Source organism: Ostrinia nubilalis, unplaced genomic scaffold, assembly GCF_963855985.1.
Source record: "Ostrinia nubilalis unplaced genomic scaffold, ilOstNubi1.1 SCAFFOLD_52, whole genome shotgun sequence".
Taxonomy (NCBI): Eukaryota; Metazoa; Arthropoda; class Insecta; order Lepidoptera; family Crambidae; genus Ostrinia; species Ostrinia nubilalis.
In genome coordinates, this window is record NW_026973579.1 from 22778 (window position 1) to 32572 (window position 9795).

Below are 9795 nucleotides of genomic sequence, written 5' to 3' on the forward strand. Positions count from 1 at the left end.
TCGAATTCAACTCTCGCCTTTCCCCGCGAGAGCATCTCAACTTTGGCCGCCGTGAATTTGACCTCGCGGAAAGGGATGGTGGCTCGCAAGGTCTTAGCTACCGCCTGCCTGTCGGCCTTCTGATCTTTAGAGGCCATAATGAGCGCCGGGCGTGTGCTTCTCTCTTCACGTAGCCGGGGCTGAGAGTCCCCGACCACGGGTTGAGCCGGCGTGGAGGCGAGTGTCTGGGCGTAGGTCTTGGTGGTGGCGGAGGAGGTGGGCAGTCAGAGTGGGTTTCATGCGCCCGAACTCTGTTCTCACCGCCTGGGTGACAGCCTTAGTCACGGCGGCCGCGAGAGTTTCCTCGCAGCAGTGGCTGTTGGTGGTGGTGGCGGCGGTGGTGGTGGTGGTAGGTGCCGCTGGCGCCGGAGCTGCAGCTGGAGCTGGGCCCTTGTTCAGGCCAGGTATCTCTTCCAGGCAGTCGAGATATGTGAGGTGTACTTCCTGCAGCAGGCGAGCAGCGTCCACGCTGCACTGGACCGCCAGCTCGCGGTCCTCCTTCCTCACGCTCTTCTCCTTGTTGAGCAATGATGGTATGTTGGCCATTAGGCCGTGGAGCTTTTGAAGCAGCGGGGTGAAGAGCGTGTCTCCGAAGTCGGGCTCGGGGAAGGGAGTGGCCAGTGTCTTGCGCTTGCAGGCGCCAGTGGCAGGCGTGTTGCGCGGGCGCGAAGTGGTCTTAGCCGGGGGTCGGTAGACTCCAAGACCCCCAAGGCTCCCGAAGTCGGCAGAGTCCAGAGAGCGCGGTGAGTCTGGCCGAACCGTACCCGCTGAGCTGACCCGCGACGGGCACCTCTCGCTTTCTACAGACACGAAGGAATTGTCCATGGAGTGCGCCTCAGAATGTGTGCTGAGGGGTGGGGAGCGAGAGGCTGGCCGGGTGTTTGGTGCCCTGGTGACATCCCGCGATCGCGCGCGGGTGACCCTTCGGTTGGGGGGTGGTGACCTAGCTAGCGGCATTTTGAGCACTTACAGTCTGTCCAATGTCCAAAGTGTACACTGCAATCCAGGTATCACTGCAATCCTTAGATGTTACCACACACTATCACGAAGTCACCACACGATAGTTCACTACACAGTAATTTACCACACGGCCAAAGTCACACAATGATGTCCCCACACAGTCCAGTGTTTCACCGGTATTTGGTGATAGGCAGACTGCGGACCGGGCGCGAGGACCGCCCAGTCGTCGACGTATGTTTCACCGGCACTTGGTGATAGGCCGGGTGCGGACCGGGCACGAGGACCGCCCAGTCGTCGATGTATGTTTCACCGGCACTTGGTGATAGGCCGGGTGCGGACCGGGCACGAGGACCGGCTGTGGACCGACGCGGACCGACGCGGACCGGGCGCGGACCGGGCGCGAGGACCGGCTGTGGACCGAGCGCGGACCGAGCGCGGACCGAGCGAGGACCGGCCGCGGACCGGGCGCGGACCGGGCGCGAGGACCGGCTGTGGACCGAGCGCGGACCGAGCGCGGACCGAGCGCGGACCGAGCGAGGACCGGCCGCGGACCGGGCGCGAGGACCGGCTGTGGACCGAGCGCGGACCGAGCGCGGACCGAGCGCGGACCGAGCGAGGACCGGCCGCGGGCCGGGCGCGAGGACCGGCTGTGGACCGAGCGTGGACCGAGCGCGGACCGAGCGCGGACCGAGCGAGGACCGGCCGCGGGCCGGGCGCGAGGACCGGCTGTGGACCGAGCGTGGACCGAGCGCGGACCGAGCGCGGACCGAGCGAGGACCGGGCAAGGCGGTGGGCTAGAAGGGTGGGCTAGAGGGGGGGTGAGGTGGGGAAGGGGGGGGGGGGGTCAGGGGGGGTCTGTGGAGGGGGGGTGCGGGGGTGCGGGGGGGGGGGGGGGGGGGCAAGTTTCGTGGGGCGGCTATTGGCGGGGAGAAAAAATTTTGGGGGGGGGCAAAAAATTTTGGGGGGGGGGGAGGGGGGGCAAGTTTCGTGGGACGGCCAATGGCGAGGAGAAAAAAATTTTGAGGGGGGAGGGGGGGGGGGCGGGGCGGGGGGGCGGGCCACAAGACTGCCGAGCCACACGGGCGCCGTGGATGGGCGCGGGGACCGGGCGCGAGCGCGGACCGAGCGAGGACCGAACGCGGACCGAGCGAGGACCGAGCGCGGACCGGGCGCGAGGGCCGGGCGCGAGGACCGGCCGCGGACCGAGCGCGGACCGAGCGCGGACCGAGCGAGGACCGGCCGCGGGCCGGGCGCGAGGGCCGGGCGCGAGGACCGGCTGTGGACCGAGCGCGGACCGAGCGCGGACCGAGCGAGGACCGGCCGCGGACCGGGCGCGAGGGCCGGGCGCGAGGACCGAGCGAGGACCGAGCGGGGACCGAGCGCGGACCGAGCGCGGACCGGCGGAGCGAGGGACGCGCGCGACTCCGTCGAGCTCCAAGGGGCGACTGGTTAGGTTAGGTTAGGTTAGGTTAGGTTAGGTTAGGTTAGGTTAGGTTAGGTTAGGTTAGGTTAGGTTAGGTTAGGTTAGGTTAGGTTAGGTTAGGTTAGGTTAGGTTAGGTTAGGTTAGGTTAGGTTAGGTTAGGTTAGGTTAGGTTAGGTTAGGTTAGGTTAGGTTAGGTTAGGTTAGGTTAGGTTAGGTTAGGTTAGGTTAGGTTAGGTTAGGTTAGGTTAGGTTAGGTTAGGTTAGGTTAGGTTAGGTTAGGTTAGGTTAGGTTAGGTTAGGTTAGGTTAGGTTAGGTTAGGTTAGGTTAGGTTAGGTTAGGTTAGGTTAGGTTAGGTTAGGTTAGGTTAGGTTAGGTTAGGTTAGGTTAGGTTAGGTTAGGTTAGGTTAGGTTAGGTTAGGTTAGGTTAGGTTAGGTTAGGTTAGGTTAGGTTAGGTTAGGTTAGGTTAGGTTAGGTTAGGTTAGGTTAGGTTAGGTTAGGTTAGGTTAGGTTAGGTTAGGTTAGGTTAGGTTAGGTTAGGTTAGGTTAGGTTAGGTTAGGTTAGGTTAGGTTAGGTTAGGTTAGGTTAGGTTAGGTTAGGTTAGGTTAGGTTAGGTTAGGTTAGGTTAGGTTAGGTTAGGTTAGGTTAGGTTAGGTTAGGTTAGGTTAGGTTAGGTTAGGTTAGGTTAGGTTAGGTTAGGTTAGGTTAGGTTAGGTTAGGTTAGGTTAGGTTAGGTTAGGTTAGGTTAGGTTAGGTTAGGTTAGGTTAGGTTAGGTTAGGTTAGGTTAGGTTAGGTTAGGTTAGGTTAGGTTAGGTTAGGTTAGGTTAGGTTAGGTTAGGTTAGGTTAGGTTAGGTTAGGTTAGGTTAGGTTAGGTTAGGTTAGGTTAGGTTAGGTTAGGTTAGGTTAGGTTAGGTTAGGTTAGGTTAGGTTAGGTTAGGTTAGGTTAGGTTAGGTTAGGTTAGGTTAGGTTAGGTTAGGTTAGGTTAGGTTAGGTTAGGTTAGGTTAGGTTAGGTTAGGTTAGGTTAGGTTAGGTTAGGTTAGGTTAGGTTAGGTTAGGTTAGGTTAGGTTAGGTTAGGTTAGGTTAGGTTAGGTTAGGTTAGGTTAGGTTAGGTTAGGTTAGGTTAGGTTAGGTTAGGTTAGGTTAGGTTAGGTTAGGTTAGGTTAGGTTAGGTTAGGTTAGGTTAGGTTAGGTTAGGTTAGGTTAGGTTAGGTTAGGTTAGGTTAGGTTAGGTTAGGTTAGGTTAGGTTAGGTTAGGTTAGGTTAGGTTAGGTTAGGTTAGGTTAGGTTAGGTTAGGTTAGGTTAGGTTAGGTTAGGTTAGGTTAGGTTAGGTTAGGTTAGGTTAGGTTAGGTTAGGTTAGGTTAGGTTAGGTTAGGTTAGGTTAGGTTAGGTTAGGTTAGGTTAGGTTAGGTTAGGTTAGGTTAGGTTAGGTTAGGTTAGGTTAGGTTAGGTTAGGTTAGGTTAGGTTAGGTTAGGTTAGGTTAGGTTAGGTTAGGTTAGGTTAGGTTAGGTTAGGTTAGGTTAGGTTAGGTTAGGTTAGGTTTTTTTTTTTTTTTTTTTTTTTTTTTTTTTTTTTTTTTTTTTTTTTTAATCTTTCTACCTCTAGCATGGTCACCAGAGCCTTTTTTATTATGTTTTAGTCAATTTGCTTCTATGGGTTTTAAGGTTTTAAGTTTAATTTTTGTGAGTGTTTTCTTGAGTCTTGTTCTTTTTTATTTTTAAAATATCTGTAGTTTTCTCTGAGTGTACTTTTTTCGTTTGGTCATGTTTGATTTTATGCAGATTTTTCTAATTTAAATTTTAATTTACTGTTATTTTTCTAATTCCAAATTATGTGCTTGCCAGATCATTTTTGTGTCTAATTTCGAATTTTGATACTTATCTTGTATACCTTTTAAATGTTGTGCTTTTGTATTGATCATAATACTAAGTAAACATTTAACTTCCCTTTACTACGTATATTTCGATAAGTTTTTACTTTTAAACGGGTCAATTTGGCCATCAAATTGACTCCAGTTTGTTTGCCAAATTTTGTAAGTAGGTTTAAATTTTGTTTTCGGAATTTTGCTAGCCAAAAGTGTAAAATTGGAGTCTTTTCTTGCCGAACTTAAGAGAGTTAATATTGTTTCACCTAACCGCCTAACAATTTTGTCAAGGAGTTTGTGAGATGTTTGATTCATGAGCTGGATGTTGATCACGCCTAGAACGACTTCAACAGTACGCCACCGTGGATCGGGCCAACGCATCCCACCGCCTGCGCACTGGGCAGTCGGTGCTAAAAGCATTATGTGCGACATGCTCCGCTTTGGCTCGCTGACAGTTGCGGCACGAAGGTGCCCCGCCAGCGAGCTTCTCGGCGCAGTCGGCGCTGAAGTGCGGCCCGCCACAGTGACTGCAGACGTCAGCGGGCTCCGCGCAAAATCGCTTGCTGTGGCCGTACCCCAAACACTTTGTGCACTGCACCAGCGGTGATTGGTCGGCCACTCTGATGTGCTGCAGGTCGATATGCACGGAGCCCGTCCCGACGGCTCTCGTCCAAATCGCCGGGGAAACGCTCATTACTATGTGCTGAGTGTGCGGGTTCCTGGCTTTCTTTTTGTATCTAATTGTGACACGGTCCTCCCCCTCGCGGAGGTCACGGAAAATATTCCCGTTCTGCTTCCTGAGTGCCTTCAGGACGTCCTCGTCGCTATTTAGCAGCAGAACGTCCTTCAGCACCAGGAGCGGGTCTTTATTCTTCATGTCCTCCGCGATGAGGGAGCCACCCGTGTCCTTGATTCTCTCCTTTACTTTTTCCCTTTCCTCTGATGTTCCACATCCCATTATTATTTTTGCATGTTTTGCCTTCCTTATCTTCTCTACACGAACCCAGCCCTCCTTGGCGTTGACGGCTTCCCTGACCTTCCGCAGCACCTCCTCCCCCGTCTCCGTCTCATCTTTCGATGAGACGACGACGGAGTGGAGGGCCGACCTGGCCTGCTGCTGGTTGGGCACGGAAGCCGCCACGCTGGCATAGGTCGTCTTCTCCAGGGAACTCCGCTGCTTCTCCATCTCCTCCTTCAGAGCTTCCATTTTCGAACTATTCTCCAACAAAAGTCTCCTATTTTCCCGTATTTCTGTCACTATCCTGTCCTCATCTATTATCTTCCTCTCTACCCTATCCTTTTCCTGCTCTTTTTCAGGTTCAGGCTCGACCATGCTCTTGCTGGGAGCCTTCCCCTTCTTGTCCGTTTCAGATTCCTTAACGAGCTGGTACAGCCGATCCAGAGCCTCTACGACGGTGGTCTTGATGTCTCCCCTCAGGTTACGAGCAGTGCCAAGGCTCATTTTGGCCTTCTGAAGGGAGGCTCTGGCTTCGGCTGTCCTGTCTCTGGTGACAGTGACAGTGGGAGTTTTAGGTGAGTTCACCGAAGCCTCCACAGAGGCCCGGCGCAACGGCGCGGGCTTCTTTGGAGCCTTCGGCGGTTCAGCTCGCGGCGGGGTTGAGTCGGATGCGGAGGAAAGCCCAGCTTTCCCCGCCTCCCACTCCCCGACGCTGCGCCTCACTTTACCCGGTCTTCTGATGGGCGGGGAATCAGGAGACTTTTGTTGGCTCGTGTCGCTGACCCTCTTAGCCGGTGTTCTAAAACCAAACATGGTGCTAGAGGTATGCGTCAGTAAAAATAAAACAATTTAGGTCTTGAGACCGCGTAAAATAAAACAGATAAAATAGATAAAAGGTAAGTTTGTATAAGTTGTAAAAATATAAATAATAATAATTATGATTTTCTGTTTCAGAATGATCCCAATTGGACCTTGTGGCTGTCACAGCACCCGGCAAGTTACTCGGCTGTTGTCTCACTACTAATATATACGTCAATTTGCTTTCAGATGCCGGGCACAGCAACACCTCGCAGTCGGGAGCGGTCGAGTACACAATTTGTGTAAATAAAAACGAGTATAATGTCAAATAAGACCTAAACTGAACTTAAAACTAAACCCTAATATCTTCAAAATGTCCCTCGATGACAACCCTGGCCTATACAACCCAAAACTACAATAATAATTTTTGGTCAAATTCAAAAAGTCTACCTAGTAAATGACCAAAGGGTGGGTGGGCGGGCAAATTTTTCGATTTGTATGCGTCGGATCGCAACAAATGAGGTGTCCACGGATAGGGCTCGTCGAGACGGACAAAATAAGACGGTCAACGCCTGGGGTCGCCCTGAAAAATTTTGAAAAAGACGTCCAAAAACCGTTACCGAAAACCTAAAATCCGCCAAAAAAGCAAGTTCTAGTATGGAACGATATCAATCGAACGTCAGGGGAGTGCTAAGCCGAAAGGGGTGAGTCTATTAAAGCGAAAAAATTTTGAAAAACGGACCAAAAATACCAAAGTTGTAAATTTTTGTATGAAAATATTCTAAGTCAATATTAAAAATTTGAAAAGTCGAAAATTTCCACGAAAATCGATTTTTCGCGTGTCAAACGTCACGAGGGTGTTTACTAAAAATATTACGCACAATTTGATGTATAACACGTAGGGGTGCGTTTAAATTTTGAAGAAAATTTGAGTTGGGTTAGGTTAGGTTAGGTTAGGTTAGGTTAGGTTAGGTTAGGTTAGGTTAGGTTAGGTTAGGTTAGGTTAGGTTAGGTTAGGTTAGGTTAGGTTAGGTTAGGTTAGGTTAGGTTAGGTTAGGTTAGGTTAGGTTAGGTTAGGTTAGGTTAGGTTAGGTTAGGTTAGGTTAGGTTAGGTTAGGTTAGGTTAGGTTAGGTTAGGTTAGGTTAGGTTAGGTTAGGTTAGGTTAGGTTAGGTTAGGTTAGGTTAGGTTAGGTTAGGTTAGGTTAGGTTAGGTTAGGTTAGGTTAGGTTAGGTTAGGTTAGGTTAGGTTAGGTTAGGTTAGGTTAGGTTAGGTTAGGTTAGGTTAGGTTAGGTTAGGTTAGGTTAGGTTAGGTTAGGTTAGGTTAGGTTAGGTTAGGTTAGGTTAGGTTAGGTTAGGTTAGGTTAGGTTAGGTTAGGTTAGGTTAGGTTAGGTTAGGTTAGGTTAGGTTAGGTTAGGTTAGGTTAGGTTAGGTTAGGTTAGGTTAGGTTAGGTTAGGTTAGGTTAGGTTAGGTTAGGTTAGGTTAGGTTAGGTTAGGTTAGGTTAGGTTAGGTTAGGTTAGGTTAGGTTAGGTTAGGTTAGGTTAGGTTAGGTTAGGTTAGGTTAGGTTAGGTTAGGTTAGGTTAGGTTAGGTTAGGTTAGGTTAGGTTAGGTTAGGTTAGGTTAGGTTAGGTTAGGTTAGGTTAGGTTAGGTTAGGTTAGGTTAGGTTAGGTTAGGTTAGGTTAGGTTAGGTTAGGTTAGGTTAGGTTAGGTTAGGTTAGGTTAGGTTAGGTTAGGTTAGGTTAGGTTAGGTTAGGTTAGGTTAGGTTAGGTTAGGTTAGGTTAGGTTAGGTTAGGTTAGGTTAGGTTAGGTTAGGTTAGGTTAGGTTAGGTTAGGTTAGGTTAGGTTAGGTTAGGTTAGGTTAGGTTAGGTTAGGTTAGGTTAGGTTAGGTTAGGTTAGGTTAGGTTAGGTTAGGTTAGGTTAGGTTAGGTTAGGTTAGGTTAGGTTAGGTTAGGTTAGGTTAGGTTAGGTTAGGTTAGGTTAGGTTAGGTTAGGTTAGGTTAGGTTAGGTTAGGTTAGGTTAGGTTAGGTTAGGTTAGGTTAGGTTAGGTTAGGTTAGGTTAGGTTAGGTTAGGTTAGGTTAGGTTAGGTTAGGTTAGGTTAGGTTAGGTTAGGTTAGGTTAGGTTAGGTTAGGTTAGGTTAGGTTAGGTTAGGTTAGGTTAGGTTAGGTTAGGTTAGGTTAGGTTAGGTTAGGTTAGGTTAGGTTAGGTTAGGTTAGGTTAGGTTAGGTTAGGTTAGGTTAGGTTAGGTTAGGTTAGGTTAGGTTAGGTTAGGTTAGGTTAGGTTAGGTTAGGTTAGGTTAGGTTAGGTTAGGTTAGGTTAGGTTAGGTTAGGTTAGGTTAGGTTAGGTTAGGTTAGGTTAGGTTAGGTTAGGTTAGGTTAGGTTAGGTTAGGTTAGGTTAGGTTAGGTTAGGTTAGGTTAGGTTAGGTTAGGTTAGGTTAGGTTAGGTTAGGTTAGGTTAGGTTAGGTTAGGTTAGGTTAGGTTAGGTTAGGTTAGGTTAGGTTAGGTTAGGTTAGGTTAGGTTAGGTTAGGTTAGGTTAGGTTAGGTTAGGTTAGGTTAGGTTAGGTTAGGTTAGGTTAGGTTAGGTTAGGTTAGGTTAGGTTAGGTTAGGTTAGGTTAGGTTAGGTTAGGTTAGGTTAGGTTAGGTTAGGTTAGGTTAGGTTAGGTTAGGTTAGGTTAGGTTAGGTTAGGTTAGGTTAGGTTAGGTTAGGTTAGGTTAGGTTAGGTTAGGTTAGGTTAGGTTAGGTTAGGTTAGGTTAGGTTAGGTTAGGTTAGGTTAGGTTAGGTTAGGTTAGGTTAGGTTAGGTTAGGTTAGGTTAGGTTAGGTTAGGTTAGGTTAGGTTAGGTTAGGTTAGGTTAGGTTAGGTTAGGTTAGGTTAGGTTAGGTTAGGTTAGGTTAGGTTAGGTTAGGTTAGGTTAGGTTAGGTTAGGTTAGGTTAGGTTAGGTTAGGTTAGGTTAGGTTAGGTTAGGTTAGGTTAGGTTAGGTTAGGTTAGGTTAGGTTAGGTTAGGTTAGGTTAGGTTAGGTTAGGTTAGGTTAGGTTAGGTTAGGTTAGGTTAGGTTAGGTTAGGTTAGGTTAGGTTAGGTTAGGTTAGGTTAGGTTAGGTTAGGTTAGGTTAGGTTAGGTTAGGTTAGGTTAGGTTAGGTTAGGTTAGGTTAGGTTAGGTTAGGTTAGGTTAGGTTAGGTTAGGTTAGGTTAGGTTAGGTTAGGTTAGGTTAGGTTAGGTTAGGTTAGGTTAGGTTAGGTTAGGTTAGGTTAGGTTAGGTTAGGTTAGGTTAGGTTAGGTTAGGTTAGGTTAGGTTAGGTTAGGTTAGGTTAGGTTAGGTTAGGTTAGGTTAGGTTAGGTTAGGTTAGGTTAGGTTAGGTTAGGTTAGGTTAGGTTAGGTTAGGTTAGGTTAGGTTAGGTTAGGTTAGGTTAGGTTAGGTTAGGTTAGGTTAGGTTAGGTTAGGTTAGGTTAGGTTAGGTTAGGTTAGGTTAGGTTAGGTTAGGTTAGGTTAGGTTAGGTTAGGTTAGGTTAGGTTAGGTTAGGTTAGGTTAGGTTAGGTTAGGTTAGGTTAGGTTAGGTTAGGTTAGGTTAGGTTAGGTTAGGTTAGGTTAGGTTAGGTTAGGTTAGGTTAGGTTAGGTTAGGTTAGGTTAGGTTAGGTTAGGTTAGGTTAGGTTAGGTTAGGTTAGGTTAGGTTAGGTTAGGTTAGGTTAGGTTAGGTTAGGTTAGGTTAGGTTAGGTTAGGTTAGGTTAG